General features: G+C 36.8%; 1 long non-coding RNA gene and 1 pseudogene across 1 annotated transcript in view; one reads left to right on the top strand and one right to left on the bottom strand.

The window, feature by feature from the left end:
- The window catches only part of LOC110542643 (uncharacterized), a 174,326-nt gene that overhangs the window by 17,413 nt on the left and 144,782 nt on the right, over positions 1-12,131 (top strand). The gene's annotated exons all lie outside the window — the stretch shown is intronic.
- Positions 1,217-2,091, bottom strand: LOC110540666 (large ribosomal subunit protein uL10-like; annotated as a pseudogene).

The raw sequence follows: 12,131 nt of genomic DNA, 5'->3' as shown, positions 1-12,131 counted from the left end.
TACTATAAAATTTTCTTTACATATGGCTTTAGTGGCTCCCATGAATTTTAAAATAACTGTTTTGTTATCATTATGTTAAAAATATTCCAATTTTTCTAAAAATAAGGTCTTGTTATATTGCCACTTTTGCCTAAAACTCACAGTATAGGCCAGGCTGGTCTTGAACATCTACTTGATCCTCTCGTTTGTAGCTTCCAAAGCACTGGGCTTTACAGTCCTGCATCACTATACTTGGTCTCATTTGATTTTTGTCTTAAGCTCAATGATTGCTTGGAATTGTGTTGTTCAAGACAGATATTGGAATCACATATGATATACATACAAGACATGTTATCTAGGATTTAGCTCACTGGTAGAGTGCTTAGCACCAGGTTCAACCCTCAGCTCTGAAAAAAAAAAAAAAGACAAAAAGAACATGTTATGTAAACTCAATATTTTAATAATAATTTTCATTTAATCTTTGAAAATTTCATACATTGATACAAAATATCTTTTTTGAAGAGGAAGAGTTTACAACATCATACTCCATCACAGAGGGAAGTCATGGAGGTAAAGCCGAGGCAGGAACTTGAGCAGAAACCATGGAGGCTTACTACCTTGTGTACTACCCTGATTACTTCCTTACTTTTCTCCTGGCTTGCTCAGCCTGCTTTCTTACAGAACCTGGAACCGCCTCACTGAATGTGTCATTACCCAAAATGGGATGGGCCTTCCCACATCAATCATCAATCAAGACAATGCCCTACAGACTAGCCTACAAGCCAATCCTATGGAGGTATTTTCTCGATGAAAATTCCCTCTTCCCACATGACTCTACCTTGTGTCAGGTTGATATAAAACTAGCCAGCACACTTTCCCAAGCATAGGTCAGAGGTTATTTACCAGAGCAAGGACAACTAATCATTGGCTATACTGAAGAAAATAATATTTCCCATCCTTTCTACCATTATCTGCCAGTAGTGCCACAAAAAGGAGTGGGACTTTATGGGCTTCTCCCTATACAAATAAAAGGAGTATGGGTCTCATCATGTGCAGGATATATGCAGAAAATCACAGCTGGAATGAGTTTGTGAGTACTACAGCTATGTCAAGGGACATGGAACTCCTTAAATTAAGTAAAGTCTCCATTTGTTCTCTATGCTGCTGTTCAGTCATTTTAACCACTTTCATCAAACTTCATCAAGTACTACAGTAACACCATCATTGTTTTTCACTCCTATTGTAAATAAGTAGCTGAATTTTTTAAAGGTAAGTAAGCCTCTATTTCCATGTTTTTCAAAGTAAGCTGGCTGACTTGATTGCTTTGGGAGGTGATTAGCCAGAGACCAAATCCCATATACTCATCTGATTTCTCAGCCTTGGCTAGGTCTGCATGGGCAGCAGGAGCAGCAGTGGTATCAACAGCCACATGGGGCAGCAGCCACAAAATGCAGATGGGTAGGCCAAGAAGGCCTTGAACTTCTCTTCAAGTGGAAGGTGTAGACACTCTCCACAGATGACGCTAGGACCCGCTTGTATCCAATGATGATAGAGTGTAGCACTGAGGCAACAGACAAGAAGGGGGAGAAATTCAGCATGTTCAGCAGTCTGGCCTCACTGGGTCCCACTTTGTCTCCAGTGTTTATCAGCTGCAAATCACTCAGAATGTCAATGGTACCTCTGTAGATTTTAGTGGTGATACCCAAAGCCTGGAAGAATGAGGGTCTTCTCAGGTCCCAGTCCAGTGTTCTGAGCTGGCACAGTGATGACAACAGTTCAAGCAGTAGCCTGCACCTTATTGGCCAGCAGCATGTCCCTAATCTCAGTGGGGTCCTCCCTGGTAAACACAAAGCCCACATTCCCCTGGATGTGAGGCAGCAGTTTCTCCAGAGCTGGGTTGTTCTCCAGGTGGCCACTGATATCCTTGTGCGTCACAGTGTTCTTGCCCATCAGCACCATGGTGTCCCCTCTGAGGGGCATGTGGATCTGCTACATCTGTTTGAAGCCCACATTCTCTGCTCCCACAATGAAGCATTTTGGGTAATCATCCAAAATTTGGATAATCTTAAGGAAGTAGTTGGACTTTCAGGTCACCCTGTCTTCACAAGTCATCACGGCAGTGCGTCAGGGATTGAAATGGAGGGTTTAAAGACAATGTCACTCTAACGAGGATGCCTGGTGAGAGCACTGAACATATTTAATGCCTTAATCATTCACATTATATCTTGTTGCTTTCCCATCTGCACTGAAGTAATATAACATAATTTGTCAAGAAGAGCATCACAGGAATGGTCAAGACCTGGCCTATCAGATAGTTGTTATTTGGAACATTTTATGTTAACATCACTATTGGTTCAATACTCCTCAATTACAGAATTAGAGTAACAAAAAGGTTTAATTAAATGCTGCGAAGCAGTAGGAAGAATTGGCTTTGAATCTAGGGAGAACCTTCAAAATATCTTTTTATTTATTTTTTGTTTGTTTGTTTTCCAAGACAGGATTTTTTTGTGTAGCTCTGGCTGTCCAGCACTAGCTTTGTAGACAAGGCTGGCCTTGAACTCACAGAGATCCACTTGCATCTGCCTCCCTAAATGCATGTGCCACCTTGCCAGCTCCCTCAAAATATCAAAATCATCATTATATATTCATTAATTATAGAAGAAATTAACTATCCTTAACTGATGCCAATAAAGTGGTTGAAATTTGCAAGAGCAGAATACAAGGAAGCTACTAGAAGATTATTATTTATTAATAATTCTAAAATGAGCTGTGCCAACTGATTTTATTTTACCTGACTAATTTTTTTTAGCTTTTATTAATTACACTTTATTCACTTTGTATCCCCCCATAAGCCCCTCCCTCCTCCCCTCCCGATCCCACCCTCCCTCCCCCTTTTTCACGAATGCTCCTCCCCAAGTCCACTGATAGGGGAGGTCCTCCTCTCCTTCCTTCTGATCTTAGTCTATCAGATCTCATCAGGAGTGGTTGCATTGTCATCTTTTATGGCCTGGTAAGACTGCTCCCCACTCAGTGATAAAAGAGCAGGCCATAGTAATGGGAAGAGGGACTGCCTCTGACATAATCTGATTGTTTTTGGGTTTTTTTGAGACATAGCCATAGCCTTGGCTGTCCTGAACTCGCTTTGTAGACCAGGCTGGCTTCAAACTCACAGGGATCCACCTGCCTTTGCCTCCCAGAGTGCTGGGATTAAGGGCGTGCACCAGTACACCTGGCCTGTGCTATAGTATTCAACTGGCTTGTGCAAGGCATTGGCTTCTCTATCCAGTGCCAGAAAAGATCATAATTTTAAAGAATAAATATTTATTAATAGTGTATACTTAAATTTATTAAGATGTTTTATGATTCACAGTATGATCTATTTTGGCGTATTTTCTATGTATAATTGGACAGAAGATACATTCTTCTATTTTAGAGAGGACTAGTCTATAAATTCTCTAAAATGGTTTTTGTGCATTTTGTTTTCATAATGTTTGTGTGTGTGTGTGTGTGTGTGTGTGTTCTTAATGTTTCAGGGTTTCTCTTGCTGTGATAAATCACCATGACCAAAAGCAACTTGGAGACAAAAGGGATTATACCTTTATACAACTATCAGATTACATTCCATCGCTATAGGTGCTATGCCTAGATCTCGTTAGCCCCAAGAGACCACCAGGAACATGAGTCCAATGTAAATACACAAGAGTCTTTATTCAAGCTAGCTTGGGCCGTCAATCATCCCTGATGCAGCAGTTCAGAAAGAGTGGCCCCAAGCCTAGGAAGGGTAGAGTTTTTAAAGGGGAAAATAGAATGTGGGGAATTCCAAGTCTTGGAATTCATTACAGAATAGGGTAAGAGAGGAGTGGGTAGATTGAGGTAGATTGAACTCTAAGAGGATTGATTTGGGCCAATTGGCCAAAGGGGGAAACAGACTATTGAAAAAAGGAACACCTGGGCAAGACCCAGAACTATGTTTATTTTCTTGGTTGGCTCCAGGTGCAGGGCTTAATTGTTTTTGCCAAGTTTCTTCTGTGGGCTTATTTGCTCTTGCCAATGTTCTAGTGTGATTTTTCACTTGCCGGTTTCCTTCTGTGGTATTTTTACTTGTAAGTTCCTGGTGGGAGATCTTGGGTCATTTAATGGTCAGGGCCATTCAAAATGGTGTCTGGAAAAGAAGATGGAGTTAGTTCTGCTCCTGCTGTCTAAAAGGAAGAAATGGGGCAGGAACTCCTGGAACAGAAGCTGAAACAGAAGCCATGGAGGAGCGCTGTTAACTGGTTTGCTCCCCATGGCTTACCCAACCTTTTTATGCAAACCAGGACTACCAGCACAGGGCTGACACCAGTCAATATAGGCTGAGATATTCCATATTAATCACTGTTTTATATTTGAAATATATTCATTGTAAGCCTTATGTAATTATCTTTTTTTCTGTATCTGGCTCTCTGTCTTTGGTATCTCTGTATCTATGTCTCTCTGTGTATATATCGCACACACACACACATATGAATATTTATAGAGAGAATAAGTATATGTATATATATACATATACATATATACACACACACACACACATATATATATATAATATATATATATATATATATATAGAGAGAGAGAGAGAGAGAGAGAGAGAGAGAGTAGCAATTGAAACTAGGGCCATGTGTTCTACTACTGAGTTCCATACTCAGGAATTAGTTTTTAAAGGAAAAAGAAAAGTTCTCTTCACACTGACAGATATGAGTATTATTGTTAATTTCATGTAGTTATTTCTGTTTTTCTTTAGTAGTGGGAGAATATAGCAGAAAGCCAAGTGTACAAAATTTTAATTAACTAAAACAAAACACTAATGTAGCCACACAGGTCACAAAATACAAGTCTCTCTGTTGTGGAAGCTATCCTGTAAGCATTACAGCTATTGCCATCTAATTAGAGCAGCCTGATTGCCTGTAAGAGGCCTTGAAGATTGGGCTGTTGACATTCTCTTATAGAAGGAGAGGGTGGGGAGAGTCATTTGAAACTTGTCTGAAATTTCAGCCACTTCTTTCTTCACCCATTACCCCTTCTCTACGTAATTCATTTCCAGCTGTATGTGGTCCCTGGAGCTGCTAGAATATATAGTGTGGAAAGTCAAACAATGGGGAGACTCTATATGTGGTTGTGAGGAAGTCATTTTTCATGTTGGAGTGGGAAATTTTGGTGATGTGGCTGTTAAGGTACACCAATGCTCCTGTAAATAACTTCTTACTAATTTTTCTATAAGGAAGCTCAATAAATTCATTCGTTCACTTTGTTGAACTTGGGTGAAATTTTTCTTTCCTCTAGATGTATATCCACTATAATCTCCTTTCTAATTCAGTAATTTGCATATATATGAAATATTACACAGTATTTTGCATTTTGCATAGGATTATTGGAATTAACATATTTGTAAGGTTTATCCATGTCAAAGCATGTACCACTAGTACGTTCCACTATGATTTCTCTTTTCACAGGTAAATACCATTTCACTGGAAATGAATAGGTAGTATTTTGTTCATATAATAGTGCATAAGTTTTTTTTTCCTTTACAGTTTTGTTTTGCTCTTTGTACTTCTGTTACTTTTGATCAATTTCAGCCCCAAAGTAGTAAGTCAAAAATTGTAGAAATAAACAATTCATAGGTTATAAATTACTTTCATTACAATGTAGTATTTCAATATATTATTAGTTAGTAACATTAATCCTTTACTGTAACTGACTAATAAATTATATTTAATGCCAATAGGTAGGTATAGGAAACCAATATACTATACATACATTTGGTACATTCTGCAGTTTCAGACATCAACTATGGGTTTTGGAAGGTCTTCCCTGTGGTTAAATAGACTATTATACATATATAGTATATGAATATGTGAGTTGGTTCCATTTTGACTATAGTTCTGAATAGTCACATACAAGTCTTTTTATAGAATGGGTTTTCAGTTCTTTTGGGTGCAACTTAATATCAATGGCTTATATGGTGAATCTGTTTAATGTATTGATTTTGTTAAGAAAAGGTCTCATTTTCTCATCAAGCTGGCTTGATGAGAGTACAGATGTGTATCACTACAGTTGGTTTCTAACATTCTAAAAGACTACCAAACCATGTAGGTCCTCTAGTAAGGTAAATGGGGACTGCATCAGACATGAACTCACTTGCCAACTTTTAGATCACTTTCCCCTGGCAAGACGGCCTTGCCATGCCACAGGGGAGGAGGACATGCTCAATCCTGAGGCAACTTGATGAGCTGGGCCGGAAGGGAAAGGCTTCCCTAGAAAAGGGGAGCTGCCTAGGTAGAGGAGAGGGACTGGGAGGAGAAGAGGGGAAGAGCTACAACAAGAATGTAACATAAATAAAAATAAATAAATAAATAGAAAAGACTGCAAAGTGGAGGTGCTATCATATCAGTATCATATGAGGGCTTTTTTTTGGCATGTTTTCACTAATGCTTATCATTTTAGTGGGTGAAATGTAATTTCTCAATATAGTTTTAGTTTGCATTTCCCTGAGCTAATTGGCTTTTGTGTACTTATTATCCATTTATATATTCTACTTCTCTGGGAAGCATCTTATAGTGCCCTGTGTGGTATTGTACTCATTATACAGATGATGATGACTTGATTACTTTGAAATTTTCTAATATTATTTATTTTCCACATATTTATCAATTTCTCACATATTCTGATGTTAATTTAATTCCATTTCAAAACATAATTTGTATATTTTTAGTATTTTTCGATTTATTAACACATGCTTATAGCCTATAAGACATGCTTATAGTCTATTTCGGAGCAGTTTCAATAGGATTGAGGCATATATGCTTTGTTGTTGCTGATTAGCATGCCCATTAGATGTCAGTTAGTCTAGTTATTTTATAGTTCTCCATTGTTCTTAAGCTTAGGTATGAACTTATCCATGTTCTGTTCCTAATAATTATAATATTTTAAAGAAAGAACATCTATGGTTTGGAAAGTGTACCTAAGCTGCTGTGGGTGGGTACAGAAGGCTAGTGATGCTAAGGGAAAATGGCTTCTTAGGTCATTTCAGCTTCCCAAAATATCTGTAGACATTTCACGTTATCAATTCACTCGGGCTAAAATTAAGACAAAACCTTCTTGATTAACTTCTGTCACACTGAAGCAGAGCTCTCATCCTGTGTTTGGTAAGTAGTTCTCTAGTCTAGTCTCAGCTTGATTGGAATAGCACTTTTACAAGATGAGAGTATGAAAGATGAGAGGTAATGGTGGCTTTCTCAGGTTATGAAATCATGAACTAGACAGCTGAGGTTTATGAGCCTCCATCATTATCACACCTGTATTTTGTGAAGGCCTAGAGTATAGCTTATAGATTAAAACTTGGTGATACAGAACAAGTTAAGTTAATAAGAATCATGACATTTGACATTTTGTAGTTTTTTATGTTTGCACAGCTCACCATCCCCCTGCCTTAGCTTCTCAAGCATTGGTATCTTAGTCATTGTTCTATTGCTGTGAAAAGACATCATGACCACAACTCTTATAAAGGAAAACATTTCATTGGAGCTGACTTACAGTTTCAGGGGGTTAGTCCATGATGATCACTGTGGGAAGCATGGTGCTCTGTAGGCAGATGTGATGCTGGAGTAGTAGCTGAGAGTTCTACCTCTGGTTCCACAGGCAGTAGGAAGAAAGCTGAAGTGGCTTGACCTTTTGATATCCCAAAGCCCACCCGCAGTGACATGCTTTTTCCCCAACAAGGCCATACCTCCTCTCTGATGACTAAGTACCACTCCCTGATGACTAAGCATTCAAATATAAGAGCCTAAGGTGGGCATTTTTATTCAAACCACCACAACTAAGATTATACATAGGCATCACCATACACAGATATGATTTAGTATATTTTCTTAAACAAATATTTATTTTCTATATGCTTTTATGACTATTTCTGTCTTTACATAACTGTCACTGAACCATGCTATTTCTCTGGGGAGTATGTTCATTAAGGGCCTGTGAGAATTCCTTAATGATAGTGTCTGGCAAGTCTTCTAAGTCTTCTTTCTTGACTCTCTCTCTCTCTCTCTCTCTCTCTCTCTCTCTCTCTCTCTCTGATTAGTGATCTGATGCATATCCATATATATTTCCTTTTGACCATGAGTTATAATTTTAAAATATATGTCTTCAGATCTTTCTTCTCTGCTAGGCTGCATATCAGTGTATTCTGGCTTTTTGAAAACCTATTTAATTTTCATTTAATATTAGCAGCTCACATTAAAGCTAATCTTAATCCCATATAACTACTATTTTCTGATAAATTCCACCTAAGGGAATAACATCATTAGCTTAGTTACTCCAGTAAGTTAGCTTTAAATATACATTTCTTTCTATCTTCCACATCCAATTAGTCACCTCAAAGTCCTTTAAACTCTCTTTCAGGACACCATCATTTATCACCTGGAAAATTAATGTTAGCATTAATATTACCATATCAAAAACAATTTCTACTCTTCAAATTAAGTATTATCTCTGCAAATCCTTGAATAATTCACATAAGACTTTATATTATCTAGCTGTTTCCATCATCTGAAAAAGATTGCTTTAAAAAAAATTAAAGAATTTCATACAGGAGTATACAGTATTTGCATCATTTCTGCCCCTACCTTCCACTTCAACTCCTCCCGTTTTCATCCAAATCTTATATTAGATTCATGACTTCTTTTTCTGCAATTATTATTGCCTCTCAGCCCATGAATTTTTACCAAGTTTCATAGTACCAGGAATGAGTTCCCACCTATTGAGCAGTCCAATCAGACAACTGTTGTTTACGCTTATGATACTAGTGCCACTATTGTATCACTGTGGATATCTAGTTTTGTTTTGTTTTGTTTTTTTCCTTTTCTGAGACCCTTATTTCAAGTCTTAGGCACAATTTTCAAATGGGTCATTTTTCTTACTCTTTTATTTACTTCATTTATATCAATTTACTTATTTGGATATTAATCTTCTGTCAGATGTATAGATGGCAAAGATTCTCTCCCATTGTGTGGGCTTCATCTTCAACCAGTGATTGTATCTTTGGCTATGCAAAATCTTTTTAGTTTCATGAAGTCCCATTTGTCAATTGTTGTCCCTAATTATTTGGCAAATGGAGTCCTATTTAGGAAGTTCTTTCCTACATATATATCATATAGGGTACTGTCTATGTTTTCTTCTAGTAGTTTCAGTGTTTCAGGCTTCACATTTAGGTCTTTGATCCATTTTGAGATCAATTTTGTGCAAAGTGATAGATAATTTCATTCCTCTACATATGAACATCCAGTTTCCCTGGACAAACTATTGAAGATATTATTTCCCCTCCAGTGCACATTTTTAAAATCTTTGTCAAATACCAAATGGTTTTAGTTATATGCACTCATGTTTGAGTCTTTGTTAGATTGATCTAGATGTCTGGTTTGGGGTCAGTATCATACTGTTTTTTTTGTTTTGTTTTGTTTTTAATATATATGGCTCCACAATATACCTTAAAATCTGGGATTGAGGCATTGTTCTTTTTGCTTAGGATTGCTAGGGCTTTCCTGGATCTTTTGTGTTTTCATGTGAAATTAAGATATTTGTTTCTATTGCTGTGAATAATGTCAGGAATTTGGGGGGATTGCACTGGCTCCATAAATAGTCTTAGTAGAACATATATTTTCGTAATATTAATTTATATTAATTAATCTATGAGCATGCCAGGTCTTTCTGTTATCTAGTGTCTTCTTTAATTTCTCTCTTCAGAGATTTATAGTTTTTATTGCAGGCATCTTTCACCTCCTTGGTTAGCTTTATTTCTAGACATTTTGTTTTATTTGAAGATATTATGAATACGAGGGTTTCCACAATCTCCCTTTTACTTATGTTGGTTTTGGAACATTTTTTATTATTATTAATATTTAATATTGATTTATTTTTTACTTAAACAGCTCTTATTCCTAAACAAGCTGTATACACAAATCACACCTAGAGCATAATGCTAGGCAATAATTACTCCATCCTAAACCTCCAAGCCCTCATAGCTTCCTCCCATTCAGATTTCCTACATTATATTTGCTTGATAGTCATATGTTAGGTCCAGTTAATTTCTCCTGATGTTTCCCGGTCCTCTCCTCTAGGATCTCTCCCCAACTCCCTCCTTTCTCCTCCCCTCTGGACCAGGATGTCCCACCCTCTTCTCTCCATTGCTCAGCATTGGCTGGTTGTTTTTTTTTATTGGCAATACAGGGAACAAATGGTAACATGTTTACACAAATATGAGACAGGTGATGCTTAAAATAAGCATCACACTGCAATGTCTGGATTGAAGCCAGATAGTGGGGTAGAGAAATCAGCCTTTGGATGAAAAAGGGTAAATGTATACATTCCACAAGAACATTATACCAACAGTATATAAAACAACCACTGATTTTTTTAAGTTGATTTTGTAATCTTGACACTTTGGGAACAGTGTTGGTCATTTCTAGAAGTTCTCTTATGGAGTTTTGGCTATCCTATTATGCTGGATAATTTTATATCAACTTAACACAAGTTAGAGTCATTGTAGAGGAAGAAGCCTCGACTGAAAAAATGCCTCAGTAAGACAATCCTATAGGGCACTTTCTTAATTAGTGATGGAAGCCAGTATTAGTCAAATACTAAAGGCAGGCAATGACAAAACAAACTCTGAGCAAGTTGAATTTATCTTGAATGATACATGAAGTGATGACTCAACATATAATTCAATAAATATAGTTAATCACATAAATGGACTTGAAAACCATGATATGATCATCTCAATAGTTGTAGCAAAGGACATTGACAAAATCTAATATGACTTCCTGATGAAAGTCCTAGAGAGAATTTGTGTGAACGGTGCTTATTTCAACATAATAAAGGCTAATGACTAAAGATGTTGAAATAACCTATTATTGGGGAGTTGGGATTAATTTCTGGGCCGTCTAGTAGTATCCTTTTATATAAAATTGATTGTCAGTGTTTGGGGCACATATTTGGAATTGTAATGTCTTCTTGGTTAATTATTTGCTTGATCAGAATGAAACGTCCTTCTTTTTCTCTTACTATGCTTGACTTACAGCTTTTTTTTTTTTTTCAGAAATTAGGATAGTGAGACCATCTTGCTTCCTAGTTCCATTTACTCCAAATATGTTTTCCATACTTCACTCAAATCTTCCAGTTTAAACTTGTTTCTTAATCCATCAGTCTAACCTTTATTTGGATTGGGAGTTGAGGCCACTAATTATTATTTAAAGTTATTATTTAAAGGTGTGTATTGATTATGGTCATTTTATTGCAGTTTTTGTTTGTGTTCTTAGTCCTATGTTGTTTTCAGTAATTGTGGCTTCATTTGTTTTCTTTCTGTAGCCTCTTAGGTATGTTTTTTTCCTCTCTTCAATCCAAAGTATTGCTTCCAATCATCTCTGAAGAACCAGTTTAGTGTACAAGAATTCTTTAAGTTTGTTTACATAATGGAAAGGTTTTGTTTTCCCTCTCCTATCGCTATAGCAAGTATTGCTGGGTTAAGTAGTCTGCATTAACATCTTTGGTCTTTTAGAATTTGAAATGCATTACTCCAGCTCTTCTGCCTTTTACAGAGTCCACTGAAAAGTCAGATGTTATTCTGGTGGGGTTTGCCTTCATATGTAACTGTGGCTTTTCTTTTCCAGCTTCTAATAAGCTTTCCTTATTCTGTATATTCAATGTTTTAACTATATTACTTGCAGGGTTCTTTTCTAGTACAATCTATTTGGTGTTCTGTATGTTTCCTATATATGCATTGGGTATGTCTTCCCTTAGATTAGGGACATTTTCTTCTTAGTTCTTATTGAATGATTATCTTGTTGACAATCTATACCATTGATCTTTTCTCTGGGCCTATAATTCATAGATTTGGCCTTTTATGCTGTCCAATGTTCTTGAATACTTTGAGTTTCAAAAATGTATCATATCATATTTGATTATGTGGTCCAGGTCCTCTACTTTATTGTCAGGTCCTGATATTCCCTGTTCTAATTGATCTATTCTGCTGCCAAGGCCCCGAGTTTTCTAATTGGGTTACTGAAATTTTTCAATTCTCTATTCATTTCAGCCAGGGTTTTCTTTAATATTTCTCTTCTTTG

The sequence above is a fragment of the Meriones unguiculatus genome, chromosome X, assembly GCF_030254825.1.
Source record: "Meriones unguiculatus strain TT.TT164.6M chromosome X, Bangor_MerUng_6.1, whole genome shotgun sequence".
Lineage (NCBI taxonomy): Eukaryota > Metazoa > Chordata > Mammalia > Rodentia > Muridae > Meriones > Meriones unguiculatus.
Note: the sequence above shows the minus strand (reverse complement) of the source record. Positions and strands in the feature narration are given on the sequence as shown.